This window comes from Chionomys nivalis, chromosome 3 (assembly GCF_950005125.1).
Source record: "Chionomys nivalis chromosome 3, mChiNiv1.1, whole genome shotgun sequence".
Lineage (NCBI taxonomy): Eukaryota > Metazoa > Chordata > Mammalia > Rodentia > Cricetidae > Chionomys > Chionomys nivalis.
In genome coordinates, this window is record NC_080088.1 from 111,382,201 (window position 1) to 111,395,502 (window position 13,302).

The 13,302-nt window shown below is 50.8% G+C and overlaps 1 protein-coding gene across 2 annotated transcripts in view; it reads left to right on the forward strand.

Moving 5' to 3' along the window:
- Positions 1-2,598: 2,598 nt before the first annotated feature.
- The window catches only part of Camkk2 (calcium/calmodulin dependent protein kinase kinase 2), a 50,962-nt gene continuing 40,258 nt past the window's right edge, over positions 2,599-13,302 (forward strand). For both annotated transcript variants that reach the window (XM_057763693.1, XM_057763694.1), the window contains exon 1: positions 2,599-2,757. The gene's annotated coding sequence lies outside the window, so the exon portion shown is untranslated. The remainder of the gene's footprint in view (positions 2,758-13,302) is intronic.

Genomic DNA, 13,302 nt, shown 5'->3' on the forward strand with positions numbered 1-13,302 from the left:
TTTTTTTAATAGACTGAATCAGTGAGTTTCCTGGACTTATTTAGAAGAGCACGGGTGACCTCGAAACAGCTGCATCACTTCAACACGCCCCCTCGTTATGGGGAATGCCTCATGGAGTGCCCCCTAAATGGCAATACAGAAGAAAATTATATGAAAATCACTCTTGGTGTTTATAAATAAAGCTTTAATAGGAACACGGCTACACGTCCATTGATTTGTTGTTGTCTGTGGCTGCTGATAGCAGAGCTGAATCATCACTGTGGTGAGCACAGGGCAGATCCCAAAATGTTGACCTCATGGTCTTTCACAGAAAATGCCTGCCGACTCCTGCCTTAGCATTAATGACTCCAAATCTCTCCCCACCCGATTAGCCCTGATAGCTGTTTGAGAGGGGCGTACAGTACAGAAAGTACAGAACTGTGTACCCCACCTCAGCACTGACTGTCGTCAGCATTTTGCAATTTGCTTCACAAATATTTATAGAGGAAATAAAACAAGTATTATAACATCTTCCTATGCTCATTGTGTCCTTTCTCCCTCCCTCCTTTCCTTCATTTGTTTATTTATTAGTTTTAGTTTTTCGAGACAGGGTTTATCTGTGTAGTCCTGGCTGACTTGGAACTTGCTCTGTAGACCAGGTTGGCATCGAACTCAGAGATCCATTTGCCTCTGCCTCCTAAGAGCTGGGATTAAAGACATTTGCCACCGCTGCCCATCTTATTTTGTTTTATCTTTTTTGAAACAGGATCTATGTAGTCTTGGTTGCCCTATAACTCCCTATGTAGGCCAGATTGGTCTTTAACTTATAGAGATCCTCCTGTCCCTGCTTCCCAAGTGCTAGGTGCAGGAATCTAAGTCTGTGCACCACATGCATGCATTGCCTGAGAAGACCAGAAGAGGGCATCGTATTCCCTGGAACTGAAGTTCCAAAGGCTCGTGACTTGTCACGTGGGTGCTTGAAATTGAACCTAGGTCCACTGCAAGAGCAGCTGGTGCTCTTAACTACTGAGCCATCTCTCCAGCCCCCTCCCTTAATTTTTAGACCACGCTAGTACCTCCTACACGCTAGGCAAGTACTCAGCCTCTGAGCTACACGTCTAGCTGCCTACTTCCTTCTTGGTGTCAGACTGTCATGGATCTAACATGAACCAATTCTCTTTTATATCTTCTGCATAAGCGTGTGTCCTTAAGCATACACCATGTGGGCATCGCAGAACATGCTGCTAGCCTCCTGAAATCAGAGCGGCTGTGCTTGCCTCTGCAAGAGCCCCTCACAAGCCGGAGGAGGCTTATCAATGCTTCAGGGAAGGAGTAGGGAGAAAGCCATTAGATCTTCACCGGAGATTTTCCATTCGCTCCCTCCTTCCCTCTGGTGCCCACCCCAAGCTGCACATGGCCCTGGGAGACGCTAGAGTATATAGGAGAAGGAGACAAGCGAAGGAGAACTCCACCTATGTCGCTTTTGGCAGGTCAACATCCATGCTGGAAATGAGTAAGACCAATAAACTCATTGGTTCACCAAGCTGGGCTTGGAGGAAACTGTGCCTTTGATCTGTTGTTGGCGCCCTATTTTGGGTGAATAGACGTTTGTTCATGTCTCCCCAGGCAGTCACTCCAGAGTGGGGCTTAAAAATACACACTGTGCGTAATGCTGTATTTTGCAGCTTGCTCTTTTACTCCACGTGTTTTTGTGCTTTTCATTGTGGGTACAGTAGAGATAACCGTCCTTTTAACCATTGTGTACTATTCCACCAATAAATGTGAGAATGGTGAGCAATATCAGAGGTGACCATCTCATAAGAACGCTCACTGAGTTTATTTGTCCGGTCCTTGGATATGTTTGTGAATGCCTCTGCAGCCTAGAAACACTGGAATAATCTACTAACTAACGAGGGCTGGAAGTCGACCCAGTTGACAAAGAGCTTTGAATCCTCAGTGAGTTTGATGTCTCAACTCGATTCCCTTTTGGCTGCCGGCAGGGACTTGCGGACAGCCACTGGTGAACATCCAAGTCTGAGTTCACTGACCCCCACCCCAAGGCCACGGGGTCAGCGAGCCCTTGAAATACCCTTTTACTTCAACGTTGTTATCCAACTGGGAGACTAAAGGAGCTCAAGGCTCCTGCAAAGTCAAACGCCAAAAAGGGTAAAGAGTGTTTAGCCAGAATAGGATGTGTTTCATCACAGGCATCTAAGAACCTTATGGGGAGACCCAGAACTTCACTGGGCCATACGGAGTACAGATGCATTTTAGGGCGAGCCTACAGCAGTGGTCAGTGGGAAGGCGGCTGCGGAAAGGGCTTCCCCATAATGGGCGTTGCCCCGAAATCCAGGGAGGGAACTGCCAGACAGGCTCCTGGGTTTCCCCGCCGCCTTTGGGGAACTTCTTGACGTTCGAAAACAAAGCGGCGTGGAGCAGCTGGCAGCAACCGAGACCCACTCACAAACTTGCGGCCTCTGCGCCCCTGCGCGGGCCGGGCCTCGCTTCCTGCCGCCGGACGCCTCCTTCCCCCACCAACCTCGCCTCCGCCCTGGTGCTACTTAAGTCCCCGCGGGACCCGGCGCGCGGCCGAGGCTGCGGCGGGCACGCGCTCTTCCACGCCGGCTCCTTGGCCAATCAGCGCGGAGCCCGAGGCGCTGCCGCGCGCGAGCCGAAGCCCGGGCGGCTCCTCCCGCGGAGAGCCGAACCGGACCGAGCCGAGCCGAGCCAAGCCGAGCCGGGGGCGCAGAGCGCGGGAGGCGGCGGCGCGGAGCCCAGGTGAGCTGGCCCGGGGCGGTCCGGGCTGAGTGTGTGTGTGTGGGGGGGGACCCTCAGCCGCCCTGTGGGTCTCTGGGTCCGGGACGCGCGCGGTGCCGGTAGACACAGCCCAGAGGCGGGCCCCGAGGGGACCCCACGTGCGCCGCCCCGCGCCCCGCCACGTGGAGGGCTGCGCCCCCTTCCCCCGGGCCTCCGGAGCGGGGCGGCGCTTGGGCCCGGGCGGTAGGGGCCGGCCTGGAGTTCCGCACCAAGGCCGGCCGGCAGGGGCGGTCCCGGGTCCCGGCGACGGCCTAGGCCACCCTTGCGCTTGACAGGTGCGGAACCTGAGCGCGCGGGAGCGTCCCACCCCCGCAGCCTGCGGGGCACTGGGCGACCCCGGCCCTAGGGGTTCGGACACAGGTGCCAGGACCCCGAGTCTGCCCTCTTACCACCCCGATCTCACAGGCCGGCTCGATCCTTTTGACCTAAATTTACCTCAGGGCTGCAGCTCGCGGAGCATGAAGAGTGCATGCTCGGCCCCCCTGGCTCAGCCCTGGGGCTGGTGCCCCGGTGTCACCCAGATTTTGCCAAGGTTCTCCCACCCCCTGGCTGCCCAGTTTGGGGAACGGGGTGTTTTCACAGCTCTACCAGCCTCCTCCCGGACTGCTCTCACTTGGAGACGAAGAGGTGGCACTTTGCAGAGGGATGGAGCTGGGGGTGGAGAACATTTGAGGTGCCTTGGGCAAAGAAGCAGCCTTCTGATCTGGGGGTGGGTCATGCCGCGCATTCATTACCCTAGATGCAACTTTTACCTTCCTCAGCCTACTCTCTGATTTCCCCCAGTCGTGGAGCAGAAACTTCAGGTGCCCTGGGGCATTAACGGTGTCTTTTACTCCTCCTCCCAACTCTGCCCCCACAGGGCTGAAGGGAGGATTGCTGTCTGTCCCCACAGCTCCTTTGTTCTTTGGAAGTGGCAGGGGATGCCACTGTTCCCAAGCCTCCCCACAGAAACTGTGCAGTTTCAGAATAGATTAGGATCAGTGTGCAAAAGCAGCTTCAGTTTGCCAGGTTCTCCTTCTGCACCTTCGGCCGCTCTTAACCAGCTCATCAAGGCAATCATTTGAGGAGCCCCTACCTTGGATAATGGTAGTGACTTTTTTCATCCTTTCTGGGGGCAAGAACCCAGTGCCAGGAGCATGCTAAGAGCACCCTCTACCACAGAACCACATTCCCGCCCCCTAATTAGGACTTATTGAGTTCTTGCTATGTGGCAGGTACTGTTTTGTTGCCTGCATTATCTTATTTAATATTTACCCCAAATCTTGTTTGTCAGGGAGTTTTGCCACTTTGGTCGAGAATAGGAGGTTGAGGTTCCTAACACTCCTTTAGTATTAAAAGGCTCAGAGAGGTTAGTTAACTTATCTGGGATCACACAGACAAGCAAGGCTTCCCTCACCTGCTTGGGGGAGCCCAGGCCTTTTTACTAAGCAATGTATAAGGCCACAGATCTAAGGAGGTCCTGCGGTCCTGCCAGAACTCCAGCTTGTCTTTCCCTCCAGTTGCTAGTGGGCTAATAACTAGGCTGTAGTTCTCAGGGGGGCAGTTCCACCCTCCTGGCGAGCATTTGAAAACATGTGGGAGTAACTTTTGGTTTGTCAAAGTGAGACTAAGCACTCTTGGTGTTTAGTGGGCAGGAGCTAGGGAATGCCAAATGTCCTGTAAGAATGTTGCTATCCTAAATGCCAGTAGGAAGATGCTGAGAAATGCCTTAAGTCTCAAGTGCTGGGTCAATGGAGGGATAGCCACAAGGTGCGTTCTGGAGAAGTCTGCTTTTGAAAGTGGGCTGAAAAGTGGAGGGAGGAGGTAGAGGGGATAAGATGGGGCCCAGCTCAGCAGAGGGAGTTTGTGCATTGGGTGTAGACAGTGGCATGCTCTGTTAGCTGGGAGGGGACCGCTGGGTGGGGCAGGCCAAACTGCTCAGAATCTAACATGGCCCACTAGTCACCCTTGCCTTCGTGAACTCATCTTAGGAAAGGACTCAGATTGGGAGCCGCTTAGTCACTTGAGACCTCTCTTCCTTGACCTGCCTCCTTCCGGTGGCTCTAGGGCCTCATGGATCTCATTTCTTCTCGCTGTCCTGGGGGTTTGGGCCTGTGCTGCAGCACGTTTGTCCTTTAGTTAGAGACTTGGACTAGTAGGCCAGAGAGCCCCAAGGTGGCTTCACACAGGTGGCTCTTGGGCCGCCATTACCTCTCAGATCACACCTGTAGCTCTTCCTTGGCAAACTGACTTCTTAGATGGGATGTGACCCGGCAGAGTGCCTAGCACACGTGAAACCCTCGGTTTGGTCCTTAGCACTCTGTAAGCTGGGTGCTGTGTAATCCCAGCACTCGTGAAGTGGAAGCTAGATCAAGGTTGTGCTCATCCTTAGGAGGTCGGAGGGCAGCCGGGGCTGTGTGAGACCCTGTCTCCAGATAAGTAAATAAACAAGAGAGTTTAGAGTTCAGGTTGTTTGTTGATAGAAATTTGTAAGGGTTTTGGTTTTTAACTTGCTATCAAGTGCTCCACAAGCTACATCCCTAACCCTGAAAAAAAGGGAAAAGGTGAAGTTCCCTCCAGCAGCGCTGTGTTTTTCCCTTGCTCCAGTGTCGGAGCAGGAACATTTGCGTTGCCTCCCTCCCACTAGGCTCTCGCACCCACACATCTGCTGTCATAAGACTAGTGTGTTGTGTGCGTGTCCTGCGAGTTACATCTATGTTCATGGCCTCACTCCGTATCACGTCTTCTTTGTGTCAGGCCTTTTTATGGCTGAGTAATATTTCATAGTCTGAGTGGACTACATTTGGTTTATTCGTCCAGTGATGGACATGTGTGCTGTTTCTAGTTTAAGGCTTCTCTTTCTTTCCTTCTCTGAGAGACAGGGTCTCATTATGTAGCCCAGTCTGGCCTTCACCCCTTGATCTTCCTGTCTCTGCCTCCTGCATGTGTGCATACCACCATGCCTCGCTGAGTTTCTTTTTTCAATTATAGAACATTTCAAACACGGAGAAATGCCAAGGTTTTGTTTTGTTTTGTTCGTTTGGACTGACTTCAGAAGGCAGGAAGGAGGCCCTGGGCGTGACAGGAACTGGACAGGGCACTGCCCTGTGCGCAGCCTGGCTGTGTAACCTCCATCCCCTGTTTGGGGGTCTGGGGACAGATGTACTCTAGGGAGCTGAGAGGTGCTGGGGTTCAGTCCCTGCCAGAGTCTCTTAGCTGCTGGGGAGTCCTGTGGAACAGATGAAGTATTTTCTAGCGTACATCTCCCTTTCGGAAAGGAGGAAAGAAAACTAGAAGATTCTGTCGTGCCCCCACGCCCACCCCATCCCGAAAGCTGCCGAGGGACTATTTTTGTGTTGCCTCTTTTTATCCTGGTGGCTGTAAATAGTTGAGAGATGGCAGTTACAGAGATAAAAATGCTAATTCCAACCTGGAAAGGAGAGATGGATGACCCTACAGGAAGTGGGGGAAGGGAGAGGCCAGGATCTTGCCCTCTGCCCTGAGAGGTTGCCCAGGAGGCAGAGCTGAGGGAAGGCTAAAGGTGTTGCCCAAGTGTTTCTGTTAGGGAACACTTAAAGGAGGCAGTGGTTAGATGGGGGGCAAGGCGGGGAGCACATTCCTGACCCTGTTTAGGGTTTTGGTTTTTTTTCCCCGAGACAGGCTTTCTCTGTATATATAGCCTTCGCTGTCCTGGAACTCACTGTGTAGACCAGGTTGGCCTTGAACTCAGATATCTGCCAGCTCTGCCTTCCTAGTGCTGGGATTCATCTGCCTCCATGCCTAGCTCTGTTACGCTTTTAAATGTACTTCGAGGGCCAGGCGGTGGTGACCCACGCCTTTAATCCCAACACTCGGGAGGCAGAGGCAGGCAGATCTCTGAGTTCAGGCCAGCTTAGTCTATAAAAGTGAGTTCTGAGACAGCCAGGACTACACAGAAAAAAACTTTTTCTCTAGCGGGGAGTGGGAGAACGTACATTGGGAATATTGCATTCAAAGCATCTGGCAAAGAGAGATTGCCTTTAGGTTCATCTCAGACCTGGACACCCATCTGGGTCCAGGTGTGGGGGCAGGTGGCCCTGTCCCTGTTTCCTGACTTGTCCCTGTTTGGGAGGGCATTATACTTGAGGTTGAAGAGGGAAAGCGGTGATTTAAACAGTCTGTAGACAAGGAGGAATAAGGAATGGATGAATAGAGTGTGGGTGGGGGAGACAGGATGCCCATGATGCCATCTGGGCCCCGGGTCTCTGACTGGCCAGGCTGTGTGTCACTGGAGTGGATCTCTTCCCCTTACAGATTGGAATCTCATTTATTTCTCTGCCTCTTCCTTTGGTTTCGTGGAAGACGGGCAGGGAGTCAGTCTGCGTGTCTCAAGTTTTGCGTCCATGAAACACCGTACTCATTCAGGGGCAGTGCAGCATGCCAGTTTGGATGTGAAATTATGTTCACTTTTGATTTGGTAACAAATGAGGCCTTGGACTACAGTTAGCAGGGAAGGTAGAAAAGGTTTAGTTACCGTGGTGAGATTAGAAATTCTGATTTGAAGCCTGAGTGTTGGTGGTGCACACCTTTAATCCTAGCACTCGGGAGGCAGAGGCAGGCGGATTTCTGAAGGATTTCTGACTTAAAGGACAGCCTGGTCTACAGATCTAGTTCCAGGGTAGCCAGGACTCTGTAGAGAGACTCTGTCTCCAAAGGCCCCCCCCCCAAAAAAAAGAGAAAAATTCAGAATTCTTTTTAGTATAAGTTAAAGCCAGTTAAGGGGCTTTTATTTTCCTTTCTTTTGGGGGGAAGGATGGTGTTTTGAAACAGGATTCCTCTGTGGCCCTGGCTGTCCTAGGTCTCTTTCTGTAGACCAGGCTAGCCTCAGACTCAGAGATTAACCTGCCTCTGCCTCCCATGCTGGGCTTAAAGGCATATGTCACCACTGCCTGGCTTTTATTTTCTTATTTTACGTTTATGTTTGTGTGAATATATGCTATCTGTATGCCAGTGCCCACAGAGGCCAGAAGAGAATGTTGACTGCCCTGAAGCTGGAGTTATAGGCAACTGTGGGCTGTCATGTGGGTGCTGGGATCTGAACTCAGGTCTCCTGTTAGAGCAGCCAGTGCTCTTCACTGCTGAGCCATCCGTCTCTCCAGACTGCATACCTGTGGAAGCCTTTGCTTTGCTTTTGTTTAATGCATTCACAGCTGTGCCCTCCCTAAAACTCCTCAACTGTGTGATCATGGGCACATCACGCAGACTGTGCCTCTGTCTCCTCACTGAAGGAGGAAGTAGTGAGGTCATCATTACATGGCAGCTCATGAGCTGATACAGGCTTAGTATGATGCCGAGCAGCCGAGACCACTAGTCTCACGTATTGCCATGACAGCAGCGATTACAGCTGTTGCTATGGGGTGAGTGTCTTCAGCAGGCTTCTTCCAAGTCAGCCCGTGGGTCTTCTCCATCTCTGATTTACTTTTCTAAGATAAACAAGCAAAACATTGACCTTGTAGGTTTTGTCTTCTGCCTAGCCATCTACGTGAAGGCTGCCTGGGTTACTAGGGAATAGGCAGCTGCCTGAGCACCTGTGGGTGTAAGGAACTGAACTTAGTAGAGAAGCTTTTGTCAATCTGTTTGTCACTTGTAGGTCTAAGTCTCTGGTAAGTAATGAGCTCTTTTGGCTCAGGTAGTTGAAAACACTGGGATCTGTGGGCTCCAGGCATGGATGAGCCTGGGTACCAAATCCGTTTCCTATTCATTGTTCTTTCTTGATTCACTTCATGCTAAAGCAGTGTTCTCCCCCACCCTTACAACACTGTTTGACAGAAAGAACCTTTCCACGCTTAAAAAAAATCGCAGAGTAAGACCCAGAATAGTAGACGGCACTGGGTTACGTATGTTCTCCTGAATCCATCACTTGGCCAGAGTAGTTGATGCCCAGTTGGCCAGTTTTGAGTCATGGATGAGACCCTGAAACTGGTGATGGGGTTGACTCCACGGGGCTGCCTTGGGTAGAAGGATGTGTTCCCAGAATAAAGGGCTGCAGTTCTCAAGACTAAAGGAATGTAGACTCTGGGCCAGCTAAAGACAGCGTCTGACCAGCCGGGCGATGGTGGCGCACGCCTTTAATCCCAGCACTCGGGAGGCAGAGGCAGGCGGATCTCTGTGAGTTCGAGACCAGCCTGATCTACAGAGCTAGTTCCAGGACAGGCTCCAAAACCACAGAGAAACCCTGTCTCGAAAAACCAAAAAAAAAAAAAAAAAAAAAAGACAGCGTCTGACCTTCTGACTGGCCTTGGGATGTTTGAAATACACACCCTCCAGCTTACATTTGCTGAATGCCAGCTGTGTTCTAGAAAGTTCTAGGCTTGAGAATTCAGCGGTGAATTAAAAACCTCACTCTCCAGTTAGTCAAGCCATGTCTCTGGGCCAAGTCCGGGCATTTGTTCTTGGTACAGTTGGAGGCTGCTGCCTTTGGTGTCCCCTCATATTGATTGAGTTCCCAGGAAGGCAGCAACATGGCCTATGCCAGCCTCTTTGTTAAGATTTTGACCCAGCCTGTACTTACTCAGGACACAGTTTGTGAACTTTGCAAGGCTGTGTCTGTCACTTTTTCTGTCCTTGGAAAATACAGATGAGGACTGTTGGCTGTGGCACCATGGTCAAGTACTTGCTCTTCATGTGCAGGAACCCTGAGTTACACCTCAGGCGCCTCGGTGAAACAAAAAACAAAAAACAAAACTGGCTCATTTTAGCTCTACTTGAACCTACTGTGATTCTAGGTAAATCAGCAACTTTTTAAAAAATTTTACATTTGGTGTGTGTGCATATATGTGTGTGTGCATGTGTGAGTGCTCATATTATAGTATGAATGCGAAGGTTAAAGGACACCTTGGGAGTTGGTTCTCTCCTTCCTGTACAGGTTTCTGTTCCACCCAGTTCCACAGCCATTCAGTCCCAAAGAAACACACGGAGGCTTATACTAATTATAAAATGTTTGGCCTATTAGCTCAGGCTTATTACTAACTAGTTCTTACAACTTAAATTAACCCATAATTCTTATCTATTTTTAGCCTTGTGGCTTGGTACCTTTTCTTAGTAAGGCATTCTCATCTTGCTTCCTCTGCATCTGGCTGGTGACTGACTCTGCTTTTCCTCTTCCCAGAATTCTCCTAGTATGGTTGCCCCCCTATACTTCCTGCCTGACTGCTGGCCAATCCGTGTTTTACTAAACCAATATGAGTGACAGATCTTTACAGTGTACAAGAGCATTAGCCCACAGCACCTTCCACCATCAGGGTTCCAGGAATCAAACTCAGGTCATCAGACTTGGCCACAGTCCTTACCCACTAAACCATCTTGCCGGCTCTAGTGAATCTTTTGAGCCTTTGTTTTCTATTGGTAAAGTGGAGAATTTAGGACAGATGACCATGGAGGTGTGTGCCTAGACTGCTAACATTGCCTGACTCTTAAAGCTGGGGTTGTAGGCTCAGCCACTTGTGATGGTGAAGTAGGTTATGAGATGTGGGGAAAGGGAGGCCATGGAATATGGCCTTCAGCCTGACTTTGGCCGTACACTGGCAGTTGGCAGTCACACCCAGCTTTTTCTGAGGGTGCTGTGGGGCTAAGAACTCTAGGTCTCCATGCTTGTACAACAGGCATTTTCCTGGGGAGCCATCTCCCTAGTCTCCTTGTTTTTGTTTGCCTGGCAGGGTGGTTGGCTGACTAGCTGTGGTTGCACATACCTATACTCCTAACAGGCAGGAGGGTCACAAAGCTAGCCCTGCCACACAGTGCCACATGCTCTATCTCAATTCTTTTTAAATTTTAATTAAAAGGAAAAGGAAAGTATTTCCCAGGACAGACTTCCTTGACCCCCGGCTTCCTCTTTCTTCATCGTCAGCTGCCTCTCTTCTGTTGTGTACCGGTCTGGCTGTCTGCTGTGCACTGTGGCACTGGGGCGCCTCCTTTTAAATCTTTCATGAGGTTGTTGGTCCCTTGTGACAGAAACCACACAGTAGCTTCTCCATAATCACTTGGAGTTTTTCTTTGACCATTTGGTTCTGTGTTTGTTTTTTTGAGCCGTGTTCTCGCTGCCTCAGATTTGCTATGTAGAGTGATGGTGGCACACACTTTTAATCCAATCCCAGCACTCGGAAGGCAGAGGCAGGTGGGTTTCTGAGTTCAAGGCCTATCTGATCTACAAAATGAGTTCCAAGGACAGCCAGGGCTACACAGAGAAACCCTTGTAAAAACCGTGTCCTCCACCCCGTATTTGCTGTGTAGCTGAGGATAAACCTTGAGACCTTGAACAGCTTCTAATGTTCCTGCCTCTACTTCCATAGTATTACAGCATGCACTCCTATGCCTGGTTTATGCATGCTGGGGATTGAAGACAGGGCTCTTACATGCCTGGAAAGAACTCTACCAACTGAGCTTCAAGCTTAATTGCTTGTTAAAAGAACAAATGAATGAATGAATTTTCTTTAGGGCCTCAGGTTTCCCCAGGTGAGAGAGGATGTGGCTATGTAGGTCCTTTCCTGACTCCCCCGGACTGACATCGTTCTTAGTCTCTTAGTCCTGGTAGGCCCTTGATCCTTTTTTTTTTTTTTTTTTTTTTCTCTGTCTGGAGTGCTAGGGAAGAGGGGTCTGAGAACCCTAAGGGACTCCGAGGAAGATGTATCTCTGATTTTGAGGCCCACCCACTGAGTTGTCTTCCAGTCCCAGCCCCACAGTGGCTCAGCTCAGCTCCACTCAGAGTTTGGCAGGTGGCAGTTGCTGGTTGGAAATGGCCCCCAGGAAATGGAAATGACCAGGCATTTCCTGTGGGCCTGTGCCACTTGGCTTTCTGGCACAGGAAGGAACATTTCTCTCATCCTGGCCGGGGACTGGCTCCATCTGCTCCAGGAAGGGTCTGGTGGCTCCACTGGGTGCCCTGGAGTGAGGGGGGGGCCTTCTGGGCGGGGCAGTGCTTGTGATTCATGGGGAACTGCCGGGCCAGACTGCTGGCGCTTTGCCAAACTCGGGCAGCTTTGTGGGAAGGTCCTCTTCAATCCTGTGTTCCGATCACTGCCCCTCCTTGCAGAGGGCTTGTCCTGTGGGAATTACACAACCAAGCAGAGTTATTCTGTGCCTGGTGCCTGCTGGGCTTAGTGTGCCTTCAGTAGTCTTTTATGCTAAGCTACTGTCTTTATGTGCAGTTTTCTACTAGAGGCATCTTGGTGGCTTCATTAGATTCCCATAGGGTCTCTGGCCCAACAATTCAGAACACTGGCTTAGTCTGTGGGAACGGGGCGGGATCCTTCTACACAGCCCTCCTGGTCTTTGTTCATCTCTTCCCTAGATCTGGGTCTTCACAGGCAGCCCTAGCTTGGGTCTGAATGCTTCTGTTCTCCTCCTTCAGACCTTGAAGGCCAAGCCTGCGTCAGAGGTGGTGGCGAGGGAGGCCCAGGCCAGACACTGGCTGGCCAAAGAGACTTGATTAAAAGCAACTTTGTTGGGGGTGGACGGCTCGGTGTCCTTGGTCTGGAGTAGAGATCGATAAGCAATTGTTTTTCTGTTGGCAAGAAAAAAAAATCCCCATTGACTCCCGCAGGCACTGCCAAGTCTGGTTTTCTTTCCAGGAACACTTGTAGCCCCAACAGAGCTCTTGGAGGAAGGACAGACCTCCTGTCCTGAGGGTGGCTGGACCAGAGGGGCGGAATCCACATGAGAGCAGGGGGGCTCCCCAGGGCAGCCGTCACTCCGGAACATTCTGGAATGCAGCCCCATTGTGTTTAGGCATTGCGTTGAAAGGATAGCTTTTCAGCACATTAGTCGTGTATTCTGAGTACATGGCTCATCTGCTCCTCATGACCATCTTAAAGATGGGGAAACTGAGGCAGAGAGTGGCTAAAGCAAGCTAGGAAAAGCATAGACCCAAGCTATGGAGTCCAGGGTCCTGCCTTCCTCTTCTTAGAAGATGAGGATCACAAAAGAATATGTAGAGTAACAGCAGCCAGACTGCAGCGAATGTGGAACTTGGGTAAACACATCCATTGGCAAGGAGGCCAGGGCAGGGGCAGAGCTAACGATGTCGTCCTTGGTGCTCTGAAGTGTGGCTTCTCCGTTCCTATCATGGCTGCTTACTTTCTTCTGGAAATTCATTTTGGGGCCGGAGAGATGACTCCGCACTTAAGAGCTCACTGTACTCTTGCACGGGATTTGAGATCAGTTCCCACCTCCCAAGTCTGGTGGCTCACAACTGCCTGTTACTCCAGCTATAGGGATGCCATGCCCTTTCTGGTCCCTAGGACACTTGCGCTTCCATAACACAGACACACATAACATCATAAAATATATGCTTAATACTCACCCAGTGAAAATGAGCCATACTCACCATGTACAGCCCTGTGGCATTACGTATGTCTACTGTGTTGGGCTCCTCCCATTCGGGACCTCCTTGTTCCCCTCTCCTCTCATTATGCTGCTTTCTTTCCTTCCTGTTCGGCATGCAGGCTCTCATGTCATCCGGGCTAGCTTCATCCTGCCTGTTTGCCTAGTGAT